Source organism: Talpa occidentalis, unplaced genomic scaffold, assembly GCF_014898055.3.
Source record: "Talpa occidentalis isolate TD23 unplaced genomic scaffold, MPIMG_talOcc4v2.1 talOcc4.8, whole genome shotgun sequence".
In the NCBI taxonomy this organism is placed as follows: domain Eukaryota; kingdom Metazoa; phylum Chordata; class Mammalia; order Eulipotyphla; family Talpidae; genus Talpa; species Talpa occidentalis.
The window spans coordinates 77,586,175-77,604,343 of NW_023605194.1; the positions used below are offsets into that span (position 1 = coordinate 77,586,175).

General features: G+C 37.4%; 1 protein-coding gene across 4 annotated transcripts in view; it reads right to left on the reverse strand.

Moving 5' to 3' along the window:
• Positions 1 to 18,169, reverse strand: part of CAMSAP2 (calmodulin regulated spectrin associated protein family member 2) — a 93,877-nt gene that overhangs the window by 70,631 nt on the left and 5,077 nt on the right. The window lies entirely within an intron of this gene.

An 18,169-nucleotide genomic window follows, 5' to 3' on the forward strand; every position in this document is an offset into this window, starting at 1 on the left:
TCTTTTCCTCTTCCTACCCACTCCTTACCTGAACTACATGCTTTTCCACCAGAACCAGGACAAGAGAGAGGTCTATCACCCAAAAGGAAAGGCAAAGCATTTAAATAAGAAGTTAATGTGGAGTTGCAACCATAGACCTTGACAGCTCTGGCCTAACGTTTAGCCAGTCCCTCACTGGCTAAATATGAGTGAATGTGAGGTTTGGAAAGTGAGGTTTCGTGGTCAGCCAAGCCCCATCATGATTTTAGGACTTTCCTGAATAGGCAGTTTTAATATAACCTCAATAATGCTATGGTACTAATCAAAGTCAGCATTTTAAAAAAATTTATTCCCAAGTATTAATATACTCCTTAGCAATTTGCACCTTAAATTTTTGGGAAAACTATTATTTAGAAAAATATTTTCATCAAACAATATTATAATAATTATTTCATGTTCATTTTATATACCAGCTTGGATCTGGGGAATACAATTAGAAAAGATCTACCTCAATTTACAAAAGACCAGAGAGACAGGTAAAGTTAAGCGATTCAGAAATTGAAGACAATACTTAAAGATTAAACACCAAATAAATGAACAATTAAGTGTTTGGAGTTCAGAGAAGGGAGCAGCACAGTGGGCTGAAATGTACTTTATCTTAAGAAATAGGATAGGAAGACAGGCATTATTTGCTTAGTCAGAAAAAAAGGAGACTTTCTAAACAGAAGAAGGAATGAGAGAAAGGATGTGAAGCAACACCACAATATGGGTGAAGAAAAGATTTCTGTAAGGAGAATGATGAGAGGTAAAGTTGGAATGGGAGGTTAGTGTTCAGATTTGAAATTAAACTGAACTTAAATGAAACCTTTATATAATAGGAACAAGGAATTGCTGACACTTTTACAGGAGGAAAGTGACATGAAGTGCGATGTTTGGGAACAATTAATTTGGCAATCAGTAATGATGGCAGTAAAAATAGAGGCAGAGTATAAAGAAAAGAAGTTGGATGGCAATAGTGAGAGTAAGGGGGAAGGACATAAGAGCAAGCCCCAATAGACTCAGGAATAAAGCAAAGAGAGGGTCAATATGATGATCAAATATGCGTTACCTGGGAAATTGTATAACTAACAGAAAAAGGAACATCAGAGGAAGCAGTGATCCTGGAATGAAGACTATAAACTCAGTTTCAGACATGGTGAGTTGAAATGATAGCAAAAACATCCAAGTAGAAATATCCAAAAAGCAGTTGGGTAAACAGGACTTTGAAAAGAGGTCAAGAGTAGATGTATCAATTTGGGATTCTGGTGACATCTAAAAATATCCTTATTAAATATAACTGAAAACCCCTTCCTTCCTAAGAAGGAATTAACCAGTAATGAGCCAGCCTTAAACTTAGTAACTGCCTCAGCATGATACATAAGCCCACTTGTAAGTCACAGAATATAGTGCGGGTAAAATTTAGTACCACAGGAACTAACAAAAGCTAATTAGTAGAACTACTGTATAAATGACGAATATAGATGACTTGATACCTAAATAGCTGTGTAAAGAAAAGTGACTGCTCATTATCAGGATTACAAACTTCTCTTTGATATCTGAACAGTTTACTGTTTTAACATCCTTTTTTACACAGGATTTTTATAACAACTTAGTGACACTTGCAAATCATGTAACAGATACACAAATATTAGGACTATAGAAATACTTGTTGAGAACCTTATGTTGGATGCTGTCCTAAACATAAACTGTCATCAAATACTAATAATCCTCTAGTCCCCATTTTACAGATAAGTAACCTAACAAAGGTCATTCAGCTCAAGGGCACAGAGCTGTTAAACACAGGGCTCTAGTTCTAAACCAACCAGCTAAACAGATTCAAGACATCAACAGTAGTTTGCCAAGATTGCAAGGCTGGATGGAAGACATACAGCTCATGGCTTCTCAGCCTTTTGGCTAAGATCAAGTGTGGAAGACATAGCGCTCAGGGGCTATTTCATTTTGATTATGGCAAGTCCCCAAACCTAAGTTAAGAAAGTCTAAGTTCTAAACAGATCTCAATGCAATGAAAAGGGAAAGGATCCACAGCATGGATATGCTATGCTAAATACAGATTTTTCCATCCAAAAAGAATGTAAAACCACATACTAATATTATAAAACAGGTCACTTATAAAAACAACTCTTCAAGAACTAAATATGCTTAAGAGAAGACTTTGAAATGTCTATTATGTTGTCAATTAGTACAAGAATATCATTTTAAAAAGTTGGGAGTTGTACCACATTTTAAAAGAAATAAACTGAACCAGCATAAAAAAATCACCAGACAAAATCAAAGATAAGAGGTTTTACCCTCACCCTAATCTCCAGAATATGGAAGAAATTAATACTTAAGAACTGGATGAGTGAAACACCACTCCTAAAATTGCAAAGGATAAGAGACAAGTTTTTCTGGTGCACCAGGACTTAAGCAGAACCTACTTTAATTATGTTAAAATAAATCTTCGTTAGATTTGTTTTGAAATTAACAAATCACCTGAAATGCTTGAGGTACAGGTAGAGGGAGTATTGCTCAAGGCGATTTTCTATAAAACTGGGTTAGCTGCTAGCTGCATTCATATTCCAGCAAATGATACAGATTTCTTTAAAGCAATGAATGCCTGGGAGGTAGGGTGGGAATACATATTAGAAACATCAGCACACTTAACATGGAAACACTGCCTTATTTTCCAAATTAAAAAAAATTTCCAAATTAAAAAAAATATATTTTTAAACCAATTCATCAGATAGAATATATGAGTTTCAAAAACTCTGACTGAAAGTAAGTTCTAAGCCTTGGAATCCAAATTAAACAAAAGACATAAACAATGGTCAATAACATGAAAAAATTTCTTAGTATCAGTAGTAAGAAATATTTTTTGTCTATCAAAAAGGCAAAAAAAAATTTTAAGCCCACCGCTGATAAGGATGTACTTAACTAAATACCCTTACACATGGCCACAGGGCAAGGAACAGTCAGTCTGTCTTACTCACCATGATACAAATCCCCAGTAACCTAAGTGCCTGAAACATGGTAAGCACTTAATAAATATCCAATTAATAAATGAATAAAAAAGTTTTGTTAAATTTCTAGGTCTTATCCTTGCACTGAAGGAATTTTCAGATTTCAAAGTTCTTCTCGAATACCAGATTCTGCACTAAGAAATCAAAATGGATTTCCTGTACCTAATTTGAAAAACTTCAGTTTTCCCATGGGCCAAAAACTTCTACAACAGCATTCCCTCTCAAAACCAAACCTTTATTCTGTTAACCTACTTTCACTTACGTTAATAATACAGTGGGGAATACTGGGGTTTGGGGAAAGAATGTGCTCTGGAAAGATGAGTCACACTACCCGAAACAATCTATAGATTGTCTATCAAAATTCCAACAGCATCTTTCACAAAAATAAAACAAACAATTGTAAAATCTGTATGGAACCACAAAAGACCCCAATTAGCCAAAGCTATCTTAACACAGATGGAGGCTGTGTTCTTCAAACTATATTTCAAGTTTGTGATTTCAAACTATATCGCAAAAGTATAGTAGCCAAAATAGCACGGTATTGGCATAAAAACAAACAGATCAGTGGAACAGAATAGAACCCAGAAATAAACCCATCATACATAATCAATTCATTTACAACAAAGAAACCAAGCATATACAATAGGAAAAAAACGATCTCTTACATAAATGGGGCTGGGAAAATCGAACAACTACACACATAAAAAAAACCTAGATCACTGTCATACATACAGAAAAATTAACTCAAAATGGATTATAGACTTGAATGTAAGACCTGAAACCATAAAACTCCTAAAAAAAAAGTGAACTTCTTAACATTGGTCTTGGCAATGATTTTTTTGATTTGACACCAAAACAAACACAACAAAAGCAAAAATAAATAAATGGGGCAACACCAAACTAAAATGTTTCTGCACAACAAGGAAACCACTAACAAAATGAAAAGGCAACCAAATGAATGGGAGAAAATACTTGCAAGTCATGATCTGATAATTAAGTTAATATCCACAATAGATCTAAAGAGTTCACATAACTCAACAGTCCCCAAAAAAACCCAATTAAAAAATGGGTATAGCCAAGATACACAAACAACCTAAATGCCCAAAGCATATGAATGGATCAAGAAGATACGGTATATGGGCCTCCCTGGTGGCGGAAGGGGGTAAGCACCGCACTATGAAGCAATCCACAGCCTCTGAGCATGAGTTCCATTCCGGGCCGGCCAGGGAGAAACCCACATGGCACAGCAGATCTCTCCTGTTTCACCCGCTGCTCCCCTCAGCAGTGTATTTCACTCAGTCTGCCTGTTCTGTTCCCAGCACTGTCTCTGGTGAGTCCTCTCACCCCACCCCAGCATCTCTGGCCTGTACCCCAGCTCTTGTATGCATAAATAAATCTTTAAAAAATAAAAGATGTATATATACAAAATGGAATACTACTCAGTGATCAAAAAGGATAAATCCATTGATGGCAACATGGATGGAGCTGGAAGGGATTATGCTATGTGAACTAAGTCTGAAGGAAAAAAGAAAAATTTCAGATGGTTTCCCTTATAGGTGAAATAAAGGAAAAACTCCAAGTGAACCATAGATCTAAGGCATATAGCAGGGGAGGGGGAGGAAGAAGGATCAAAATAGGGAAAAGCACAATGATCTATGATGTGATGGTGGTAGAACAACTATAGGGACTACACCTGAGGGGAGAAATCAAATACGAGGGGAGAAATCAAAAATTACCAACAATGTAAGAAAATAAATATAAAAAGTAAATTTTCTAAAAATGGTTAGAGGATATAAACAAACATTTTTTCAAAGACATAAAGGTCAGCAATAGTTATGAAAAGGTGCTCAACATCACTAATGAACAGGTAAATCAAGGCCACAATGTGACATCACCTCCCACCTGTTAAATGGCTATTATCAAAAGGCAAACCTTCTACACTATTAGTGGGAATGTGAATTCATACAGGCACTGTGGAAAACTGTATGAATGTAGCTTAAATAGGTAAAATACAACTACCATATGATCTAGCAATTCCACTTCTGAGTATTCATTAAAAAATAAAAAGAAAACATTACCTCAAAAACATGTATGGATGCACTCCTCATGTTCACTGCAGCATTATCTACAATTGCCAAGATGTAGAAACCTAAGTGTGATTCAGTGGATGAACAGATAAAGAAAATCTGGTAACATGTATAATGGATTATTATTCCACCATAAAAAAAGGGAAATTTTGCCATTTGCAACAACATGTGTGGACTTTGAGAGCATTATGCCAAATAATGCTAAATAAGTCATAGGGAAAAAGACAAATCATTTTGATCTTACTTATATGTGAACTTTAAAAAAAAAACCTCTTAGATACAGAGAACAGACTGGTGATTGCTGAGCGGTAAGGGTGTAAAATGGGTGAAGGGTGATAAAAAGTATGAATTGTAAAATAAACAAGTCTTGGGGATGTAATGTGCAGCGTGGTGATTACAGTTAATAATACTGTATTGCATATTTGAAAGGTGCCAGTATAGATCTTAAAAGATCTCATCACAAGAAAAGAAGATTATAATTATGTATACTGATGGGTGTTAACTAAACTTATTATGGTGATCATTTTACAATACATGCAAATATCAAATGATTATGTTGTACACCTAAAACTAATGTTATACATCAATTATACCTTAATTCTAAAAATGAGTCAATTCCACCACTTGTTGCTATGGGATCTTTTAATAACTTCCAAGTTTCTCCATATTCCTGGTAATGCCTCCTACTACTACTTTGACCTCAACTTCCCACACCTCCCCAGGGCTACCATGCTCCAGACACCCAATTCTTTCTGTTGCTACAATATGCCAAGTTCATGCCTTGGGAATCGTGCACTAGCTGTGCTCTCTGCCTGGTATGTTCCTCCCGCTAGCCTTCATATGGATGCTCTTTCTATTCAGTTCTCATTGAAGTTCATGAAACATACATGCCCTGGCTATCCAACCGATCACCCTATTTTATTTTTAAGATTTATTTATCCATGCATACAAGAACCGGGTACAGGCCAGAAACACGGGAGGGTGAGAGGATTCACCAGAGACAGAGCGGGGAACAAGAACAGGCAGACGGACTGAAATACACTGCTGAGAGCAGCAGGCGAGACAGGAGAGGTCTGCTGCACCATGTGGGATTGTCGCTGGCTGGCCGGGATTGAACTCAAGTCGCAGAGGCTGCCGACAGCGCTGTGCTCAACCGCCTGTGCCACCAGGGGAGGCCCATGATCACCCTATTTTAATCCTATACATTAACAATGATTACTATCCTATAATACTTATATTTATTTCTGCCTCCTTCCACTAGAATGTAGTCTCAAGGAGAGCAGGCTACTACTCTGTCCCATGTCACTAGCAATAGAAGAGTGCCTGGAACACAAGAGGCACCCAAATATTTACTAAATGGATGTAATGTACCTAAACATAGAGCTTTACCTTCTGAGAAGCCACCAATTAAAAGCTAGCTCCCTCCTTCTCTACACTTACCAAATGATGTGTTAAATGCTGTATGACATTTCTGAGCTTAAATTACCTCCTCCACTCCTCCCACTAACCTATGAGACTAAATCACCTCTTCTGAGTTCCATATCCTTAAAAGCCACCTGCCTACTCAACTCTTTACTTGAATGTCACAAAGAAACCTACTCAAAATGGAAGCCAGATTTCTCAGTGACAAGGGGAATTACAAAAATGCAAAGAAAAAGACTGGAATGAACTCTGGTATGGACTGAAATGGGAAATTAATATGAACACATGGTGGTTTATATTGGTCTATACCTAGGACATGTGGTCATATTACATATACATACGTGTTTTCCCAGCCCTGCCAAACCCAGTAGCAATAAGCCTAGCATCTCTGGTCACGTGTCATTTAACAGAGGGACACATTCTGAGAAGTGGATCAATAGGTGGTTTCATCACTGTGTTAACATCAGAGTGTAATTACATAAGCTTAGATCTCATAGCCCACTACCCACCCAGGCTATATGGCACACTACAGGGACCACCATCAGGCCCTGGTCTGAAATGTAGTGACATTTCTGTACATGACTGTGGATCTCATTCTCTAATATGCCTCCCACTAAAAGGAACCAGCGCTCTTGAGAAAATGGCTGTTTCCAGGGCTGGAGCAGGAAAAATATAAGATAGGCTAAGATGTGATGGGGTGGGAGGAAAGTGGGTGTGGGTGGGTGTACGTATCAGAAAGTAAGGAAATGCTAATAAATGATGGGGCCATGTTGAAAGAGCACAGAATTCGCTTGGAAAGAGAGCCCACTATTCAAATGTGGGGCAATCTGAGCATCAAAATAAAGACAACAAAGGACACAACCCATTAAATGAAACAAGAATCAGTGAAGCCGCCCTGATATAGTTAAGTGGGGGTGGGGAAGTAGAAGGGAAAGCTCTGTAGTAGAATACTTACTAATAAAGCAATAACTAGTAATTGTTTCGAGCAAGAATAGTCATTGGAATGCTAAAAAGGTTACAGGTTTGATGAATAGGATATTTCAAATTATCTCATAAATTATTAATTAAAGAGAAAAATAGAAATTTTATAATAAAGAAAAGTGGCAGATACCATTCTAATCAAATGATCAACATTAACATCAGCAACACTGGTACAAACATTATGTACCCCTGATAGGATTTACTGAGGATACGGCATCTCTTCAGGGCACACCTGCCAGATTTGCAGAACTTGAATCTAATTATGAAGAACATAAAATAAATCCAAATTGAGGGACTTTCTACAAACTAACAGACCTACTGTTCCTGTAAAGGTAAAAATATATTTTAATAAATGGAAAATACGAACACTGCAGACTCAGACAGTTCGGGGGTACAGAGAAGTAGAATTTCCTATTTCTTCCTTCCCCCTCCACCTCACCCTCTTCTCCAACATTATTATATAGAAAGGAAGATGTGGAGTCCTTCTAATCTTGGCAGCTGAGGGGAGGGAAGATTCCTCTATATGAATGTCTCCTCTCAAGGGCTGCCTAGCTGCCAAGGGGCTGTCTCCTGGGTGCCCTTGCCCAAGTGCCTGGTGGATGCAGGGATGGTACTGTGCAGGGGGGCAACAGGGTACACCTGCTGGTAGAGACACAGATAGTGGTGGTGGCAGTGATGACAGGGGGTGCATGAGAGACAGATGGCGGTGGTGGCAGTGATGATAGGGGGTGCATGGACGGGTCAGTCAGAGGGGAGCAGGGAGGGAAAAATGAAGGGGAAACAGAAGAGAAGGAAAGGACAGGAGGGCAAGAGGACCAAGGGCCAGGAAATGGTCTCTAGTTCCTGGGTTCCCATTAACTCTCCTCTCTGGGCAGGTCTCTTACTTTGGTTTTCTGCATAGGAACTAGGCATTCTTACTAGGACACCGCCAGCGTCCAATAGGGGATCGCACCATCACAGTCATGCAGACCAAAGGCAAAAGGGGACATCTGCTGACTGAGGGGACAGCACTGCAGAGAAGAGTGAAGGAACATGAGCAGATAGGTGGGCTAGTGGTCCCTGCAGAGAACTGGCACAGATGCACACGGCAAAGGAGGTTTGGCAAAATCTAAGGCAGTGCTCAAGAAGGTTCTGATGCCCAGCGCAACATGCAACTCAGGGTGCTGTCTTCAAAAGTGTCAATATCAAGAAAGACAAAGACAGACTAAAGAGGTCAACAAAAAAGCAAATGCATGACACATAAGTGAATCTTGACATGGGAACATTAAAACAATTGGAAAATCTGAATATGGACTGTAGATTAGATAATATCTTATCAAAGTTAAACTTCCTGACTTTGATCATTTTACTACAATGACACAAGAGACCTACCTTCATCTTAGGAGACACACTGTAGTATTTAGACATGGGGGCACAATGTTTACTGCATTCTCAAATAGATTAGAAAATATATATACATATATCTGCGTAAATGTATTTGTGTGGGAGGGAGAGAATAATAAGACCATTAGAATAAATGTCAACGGTTGATAAATTTGGGTAAACAGTATTTGGAAGTTCTTTAGATTATTCTGACATATATGAAATTATGCTGAAAAAGATTACAAAACTCCAGAATGTCCAAATCAATCTTCTCCCCCAAATGTGATCATCTTCCAGTGTTCCCCACATCAAGGAACTACATCACTATGCATCTAGTTGCACAAGTCAGAAATCTAAGTCATCAATAATCCCACCCTCAACCCCAAATAAAATCCATCACCAAATCCAGTCCAAGTCCACCTCCTCTCCTCACAATCTCAGTTCACGTAACCCTGGTCCAGGCCATCATTATTTTTCATCTGAGTTACTATATTTACTCCTGTTGTCTTTTCACACTCACTCTTACCCCTACTCCAAACCATTCTCTCATGTAGCCAGTGTGCTTATTTCCCATAAGTGATTTGGTTATGTCACACTCCCCACCACCCAAACCCTAGGGTTTTCAAACACTTTCAACTTCGTTACGTATTAAAATCCTTCCTATGACCTACAGGAAAGGAATGATTCCGACCCTGCCCATCTTTCTTCAGTAGATGTAGTTTATGCCTCTGCTAGCCATACGCAACTCCTAGAAACCATGTGCCCTTTGCACAAACCAGTCACTATTGAGAGTGTTCTTTCTCCCTAGTCTTCACACCTTTCAGATTCATGGGTGCCAGTGATTCATTCAGTTTGGTTCAACATCCCCCCATAAAAGGAAAGAACACAGCATCTATACTGCCTTCCCTGCACCTCAGTGTAATATGCTTTTGCTTTAAAGAGCATTTAATTTTTATAAAAGATGAGTAAGTTTGTAGTTTGTAAAACATGAAACTTTTCAGATCTTAGTATACATAAGTATTAGTAAGCAAAATGTTTGCTAGAAATAGGGGCCTCCCCAGTGGCGCAGCGGTTGAGCGCTGGGTTGCAAAGCTGCCCGCACCCTCTGCAGCACCGGTTCAATCCCCGGCTGCTCCCCGGCCACGGGAGGAGGGTCCCACATGGTGCGCAGACCTCTCCTGCTGCCCGCTGCTCCCCTCAGCAGTGTACTTCGGTCCTTCTGCCTGCTCTGCTCCCCGCTCTGGTTCTGGTGAATTCTCTCACCCTCCCGCGCTTCTGACTGTACCCAGTGCTTGTATAAATAAATAAATAAATCCTAAAAATAAATAAATAAAAGTTACTCTATATTTAAAAAAAAAAAAGAAATAAACAGAATTCACAACATGTTAAATAAAGGTAAATGGTTAGTAATGTGTATGTTAAACATAGGAAAGGATAGAAAAAGACACGTAATATTCACAAACTACCCGGAGTAATTTATAATATTCATATATTTATAATATTCGTATTAGCCCCTGGTAAACAGTAAAATACAAGGCACTAAAAAGTCATGCTATATTAAATCTGCATGAGACTAAACAAACAGGCAATAAGCACTAAATATATATGAACACTTAATATTCATGAGTCCTCAATTTGGCCAGTGGGCCACAAAACCCACAGCTCTTTATCAGGCTTACTGGCAAGCTAGAGCTACAGCAGGCAAGCTTGTCCCCTGTGTCTCTCTGACTGAGCAAGTGTGGATCACTGGCCCATGTGTCACTATGGGCCTCCTTGTTTGAACCTCAGCTCTGGTCCTGGAGACAATGCCATCAGTGGGACAGATACATGAATACTATATCCCATGGGGTTCAGGGAGTGTGCTTCTTTCTCCCTGGCTCATCCTCAGCCTGTTAACCTACCCAGTCTCTTTCCCCTCATTTCTCACTATAAATTGATTTAACAAGCCCTATGGCTTAAGCATTTTAATTTGATCTTGAGCTTTTCTGTTCTATGACTTCTGGGGTAGTCTCCCCAGTAGCATACTTGGAGACTATTGTTCAACAAGGCAGTTTCTCACACAGGGTAAAACGAGTACTTAATAAAGGGAAGTCTCTTTTTAAATAAATATTTTGTCAAATAAATGAAGTTATGATAAAAAAGAGATAATTAGATATTGTCTCCTGGTAAAAGTATGTACCACCTACGAAGAGAGGAGAGGTGAGAGAGAGAATTCAAACCTGAATCCATATAATCTCTAGATCTATCAATTTTTAAGAAATACAGGGGACAAAAAGAAACCTGTTAAACAATACCATGGAGATTCAGACCGCGGGAAACTTTATAGTACAAATACCTTGGTTTCTTTAATAAATAAATCACAAGACAATAATATGGAAAGTGAGCCTATATATTTAAAAAACTAAAAGACTTATCAACTAATTACAAAGTACAATTCTTATTTGATACTGAAATGAACTGTAAAACAAAAAATAAATAAATAAAACCAAAAAGATTATGAGACAATCAGAGAAACACTAATGATGAGATTCTTAGTGCTGTGCCATGGTCATATTTTATAAGGGAGTCCCTGAATTTTGGAGATAGATGGTATCTATCTAAGAGATTCACAGATGAAATGATGTCTGGGATATGCTTCAATAATCAATGATTAATCAAAACTGGCCATCAGTTGATGGTTGTAGAGACTGGATGAAGAATAAAAGGCTGTTGTTAAAAAATAACATGGTTTGTTGTCATTTCATATATTTGAGATTTTTGTACAAAGGGCTTTGTTCATTTAAAGAGAAAGAAAAAAGCAAGAAAAGAGACAGAACTTTGGTTCAGTAATCAGGGAAGATGTCTGATTGGTGTTCCATGTCAATGTGAGGTCTGGAAATCTGACAGCCATTTGCTACCATGAGAGAAAGCATCTGGAGAATGAAACACATGATAAAGGGTACAACTAAGGGAATCACACAAAGATGGAGCTGGCGCCTTGGTCAACAAAACCCAAAGCTCATCCAGTTTTCCAGTTATATGAGCCAATTAATCTTGTTAGCCAATTTGAGCTGGATTTTGTGACTACTAGTGAAGGCAACCTATATAATCTCTCACTTTCTACCTACTCTCGTCAAGATCCTGCCTCCACAACTATCCTCAACATGTTCTCAGTCATCATTAATTTTGCTGTTGATAAATCCAATGGACTTTTCGAGGTCTCTTTTTGCTTAATCTTCTTCAGCTGCACCTTGTACTCCTCCTCATCCTCAATGTTCTCTTCGCTACCCTGAGGATTCCACACTCTCCTGATTTTCCTTCTCCCTCTCTGGATACTGTTGGGCTCTTCTGTTGACTCTCCTGTCTTGTGTTCCCTTCTCTCCATCTCTCCATTCCTAAGGTCACCTAAGTTCCACATATAAATTTTTCAGGGCCTACTGTGATGTTCCTCAAACTCATGCATCTCCCACATGCATCTCTCACACACAACCTGACCCTCTTCCATTGTTCCCTTTCTAAATAAAATCTCCCTCAGTGACTAAATTCTATCTTAACACTACCCACAATGTCACCTTTCTTTTCCCTCCACATGTCCAGTCAATCACCATCTACCCATTCGCTTCTTTCTACCACCATCACTACCATCTAAATTCACAGTGCCATATAACCTCTTACCTGGACCACACTTCCCCCTGCGTCACTCCTAGTCCCCTCCAATCCATTTTCTATTATTTTTTCAAGAGATCTTTTTTCTTATTGTGGTAGAATACACATAACACAAAATTTACCGTTTTAACTATACTTAACTGTCCTTCAAGAGATCTTTTGAAAAACAGACTTCAAATAATATCACCTGGCTTAAAAGAGAGACTAAGTGGCCCAGGCTACAGGTGAAAAGGCAACCTTTTACTTGATCTGCCCTTTTATACCTTTTGCGTTTTGAATCTGTGCCTATGTCAACAACTGGAAAAAAAAAATTAACCATCAAAAAATAAAGTTTCAAGAACTTACAAGACCTCTAGCATCTAAATTAAAAATGAAGGAAGTTTTTTAAAAAAGAGACAATCTTTCTGATGCTTCAAAATCCATTACAATACAAAATTTTACAAAACACACAATTAGAGAAAAAGTTATTGTTATCAAAAAGAGGATGAAAAATAAGACAGTGAAAAAAAGAATCTTAAGAACCGTAGAATGCCAGCAGTATAAAATGAAACTATCTACTTTGAAACTTTCCTTTGTTGAGGAAAATGCTTTAAAATATTTCAAATACCCTTTATTCTAAGTGCCCAAATGACTTAAAATCTGCATGCAATTCCCATGTTAGAAACAGAAAACGGCAGGAAAGGAGGGGGCTAAGAATGGGGCGATGTTTCAAAGTAACTTTTTTAAAAAAGATTTACTTATTTATGCATACAAGAGCTGGGGCACAGGCCAGAGATGAAGGGGGTGAGAGGATTCACCAGAGACAGATTGGGGAACAGAACAGATTGACGGAAATACACTGCTGAGGGGAGCAGCAGGTGAGACAGGAGAGGTCTGCTTCGCCATGTGGGTTGCTCCCTGGAGGGCAGGGGATCGAACTCGTGCTGTAGAGGCTTCGGATTGCTTCATAGTCCAGTGCTTAACCCCTTGCGCCACCAGGGAGGCCCCCAAAGTAACTTTTTCAAAAATCATAAACATACATTCCCAGGACCCTACGTTTGTGAACTATAAAGTGCAAGGGGTGTGTGTTTGTGGGGTGGGGGGGTGGTAAACACTGATTTTAGTTAATTGAACTTCTATCTCTTCATCTCAAGAAAATAAAATATTATTAATCATAGATATTATTAAGTATAAAACTGCAGGGTATAACTATGATGGTTACAGAGGGAGTTTAGTTTCCTCTCTATTGTTATACTTCCAGTTCTGTTTCATTTTTCCTAGTTGGCAGTGAAAAATGAGATAAAATATCTAAAGTCAGCCTAAGTGTGAGACTGATAGATTCTAACACTTTGCAATTTATGTTCTCTTCTAAAGAACTCAAAACAGTATACAAATACTTATTATCATGACTATTAGCAAGTAGGGAAACTATGGGTGAGTACTTAAAAAAAGTAAAAAGTTCCAGAAAAACAAGGGGCTAAATGGTAGAAGGAAAACTATATACAGACACTACTGTACAGGTCTTAAATGTAATACTGTGTAGGCCTTTAATGTAATACAGTTTAGATTTTTTGCACTAAATTGGATTAACAGTTATGTACAGAACACTCCACCCAAAAAACACTGCATACACTTTTTCTCAAGTGCACATGAAACATTTTCAAGAATAGACCTTATGTCAATTGTCTATAAAAGTACAAAGATTAAAATCATACCATGTATTCTTTCTGGTCATAATGCTATAGTTAGACGTCAACTAGACAAAAGAGGATATTAAAATAGAAATTTAAAAAAAAAACCTTGAGACTAATGAAAACAAGCACACAAGTTTCCAAAAATCTATAAGATGCAGCAAAAGTGGTACTAAGATGAAAGACAGTTGCAATACAGGCCCACAGTAAGAAGCTAAAGAAATTCCAAATAAACAGTTTAATACTACATCTAAAACAAGCTGAAAAAGAGGAACAAACAAGACTCAAAGTTAGTAGAAGGAAGGAAATAATAAAAACAAGAGTAGAAATAAACAAAACAGGCATCAAAAAGACTATGCAAAAATAAGAGTTGAATAAACCTAATCGTAAGCATGGAAATCAAATTAGTAAAAAAAATCTTCCCCAAAGTCCAAGGTCAGATGGGTTTATAATAAATTTTATCAAACTTTAAAAGAACTTATACGCATCTTCTCAAATTATTTCTAAAAATCCAAAAAGAGGGAACACTCCCTAATACATTTACAGTACCAACATTACCTTCATACTCAAGCCAGACAAAGACAGCATAAGAGAAAATTATAGACCAATATCCTTGATGAATACTGATGCAAAAACCTTCAACAAAACAATAGCAAATTGACTTCAATATTATATCACAAGGATTTTACATCATATCATGTGGGATTTAATACAGGTATCAAAGGATCGTTTTAAAATGCAAATCAAGTAATATAATACATTACATCAACAAAAGTCAAGATAAAAATCATTTGATAATTATCAATTGATGCAAAAAATACATTTGATAAGATTCAACAACATTTACATCAAGAATTCTAAACAAGCCAGAAATAAAAGGAATATAATAAAGACCATATATTACAAACCAACAGCCAATATAATATATAATGATGAAAAAGGAAAACTTTCTTTTAAGAACAGGCATAAAACAAGGATACCTGCTGTAACCATTCTGTTTAATTTAGTATTAGATGTTTTGGCTAGAGCAATCAGAAAAAAACAGGAAATAAAGGGAATCTAAGCCAGAAAACAACTGAAACTATCACTATTCACTTGATACGCTATATATATTTAAAACCCTAAAGTTTCCACTAAAAAACTATTTAAAAGAATAAATGAGGGCCTCCCCGGTGGCGCAGCGGTTGAGCGCTGGGTTGCGAAGCTGCCCGCGGCCTCTGCGGCGCCGGTTCGATCCCCGGCTGCTCCCCGGCCACCGGAGGAGGGTCCCACATGGCGTGCAGACTTCTCCTGCCGCCCGCTGCTCCCCTCAGCAGTGTACTTCGGTCCTTCTGCCTGCTCTGCTCCCCGCTCTGGCTCTGGTGAATTCTCTCACCCTCCCGCGCTTCTGACTGTACCCAGTGCATGTATAAACAAAACAAACAAACCAGCAAACAAATAAATAAAGCATGCCTCTATAAAAAAAAAAAAAAAAAAAAAAGAATAAATGAGCACTTCAAAGTGGCAGGTTACAAAATCAACATACAAAAATCAATAGCATTTTCATATACAATGAATGAGAAGAAGAAATTAAGAAAATAATTCCATTCACAACTTCTTCAATAAGAATCAAATACACCAGAATTAACCTAACCAAGGAGGTGAAGGACCTACACAAGGAAAACTACAAGATGTTATAAAAGACCTTAGATGGCAACACAAGAGGCAGAAAGCTATCCCATGCTCATAGATGGGGAGAATCAATATAATCTAAATGACCATCCTCTCTACAGTAATCCATAAATTCAACACAACTCCCTTCAAAATACCAACAATATTCTTCAAAGAAATTGAACAAAAAATATTGAAATTTATGTAGAACCATAAAAGACTTTGAATAGCAAAAGCAATCCTGAGGAAAAAGGAGAGAAAAGGAGACATCAAAGGCATGTCCTGATCTTACACTGAACTAAAAAGGAACAGAACACCAATATGGTATTGGCATAAAAATATACACATGGGCCAATGGAACAGAATTGAAAGTCCAGAAATGAATCCACACATATACCAATAATTTATCGTAAAACAGCCACAACCTACAAAAGGGGGGAAAAAATCTCTCTAATAAAAGGTGCTGGGAAAACTGGACAGTCACAAATGAAAGAGGAGCAGAAAGTCAAAGAGCAATGTCACATTATCTGCATTAACTGTATAAGGCATGAAGGCATATTTATACAACTAAGAATATTTGTAAGATTTTACTTTTAAATAAAATAAAATTGAAGAAAATTCATAGCATAGGGAAAAAGTTATGTTGATGAAGAGTCAGTGTTTTTTGAGTCAATATTTTAAAAGAAATGGAAAAACTATGCAAGGTATTTAAGTACCAACAATATTCAACTAAACCACGCCCACTCTTTAAAGGAAAAAAGACTTAACTGGTAAATGAAAAAATTATCTCAACTAAAGCACCAAGCTGGCCACTACTAATAAATAGGTAATATTTCACTTAAATATCATTATTTGCAATTTACCAATAGAAAAGGTTCATCAACTAGCATACATGGAACACTAGAACCACTGAGAGAAGGGAAGATGGCCCTGAAACGACAGGCCAACGCCAAGTATGTTTTCTATTTCGGTACTAACTAGTCAAATATGAATAGGTTTGTTGGAAAAAAAAGTATTTTTAACATTTTGCAAAAAATTTTTAAAACTTACATTTGAGATGTTTCATGCTTTCTTTATGCCTTCACTTCCAGTATTGTACTATAAAATTGTTAAGAACTATATAGGAAGAGCATAAGATAGAGGTTAAAATACAACTTTGAGTATCATAAAGACTTAGATTCAAATTGTGTTTCCACCACTTACAAGATCAATGGCAGTTAATCCCTCTAAAACAGTTTCATTTATAAAAAGGGTAAACCATCATATTTCTTAAATTCATATTTTTCAGTTGAGAATTTGTGAAATCAGGGTATTTTATTCATCTTTACTTTGTTGTAAGAAAAACTTTTTAAATTCAAGGTGTATTTGAAAATCTTTATAGCAGTGGTTCATAACTTGGGGTCATTTTACCCCTCCAGAAGACAGTGATGTTTGGGTTTTTGTTTTTGTTTTTTTTGGGGTTGACACAACTGGGTTAGATGTCAGAGTGGGAAAAATTATACTGTCATCCAGCAGGCAGAAGATAGGAATATTGCTAAAATCCTTCAATGCGTAGGACAATCCTCTGAACAAAAAACTATGCAGTCAGTAGTCCTGTTGTAGGGAAAGCCTGCTTCAGAGTTATAGAAGAAATAAAATATTTATTTAATAGGGTCGTTTTCAGAATTAAATTAAACAATGAACATAAAATGTTCGAAACTGTACTTAGCACAAAGTATGTGTTCAAGAAACTAGGGACTTTTTTCATTCAATGTTCTTAGGATAATTGATACCAAACTCCTTAACCTAGCCCTCCAAATAATTCAGACACTGCTTCACTACGTAAACTTCCTCCAACCAAGTAATCTATGTTGTTCCACTAACACTATCTGGGTTTCTCAACTCCATGCCTGCAAATAAACCATTTCATACAATGCCTACTTCCCATTCAGCCTGATTGCCTTTAAGGTCTGGTCTGTCACCTCCACTCCAAGGTTTTCCTTCACAGATCACAGAAGCAGCAAGTGACCTCTTTCCCCTTTGCCTTTCCTTCCTTTTACGTGTCACTGTTCCAGTTATAGGACTCATATATTTCCTGAACTCTTACTATAGTAATACATTTATCTTATCTCCCCTACTAAAGCTCAAACTCTTAGAAGGAAAAAAGGCATAAAAAGGCATGGTTTAAAAACCTATGGCGTTTGGCACTGTTAATGAGACCGCTTCCATGGAAATGATGTGTGCCTTTCATTTCTCTGTGTTATATTTAATTCTTTTCCTAACTCTGATTGCTCTAACTCTTGCCTCCTCTTCTTCAGCAACCTCCAAACCATTC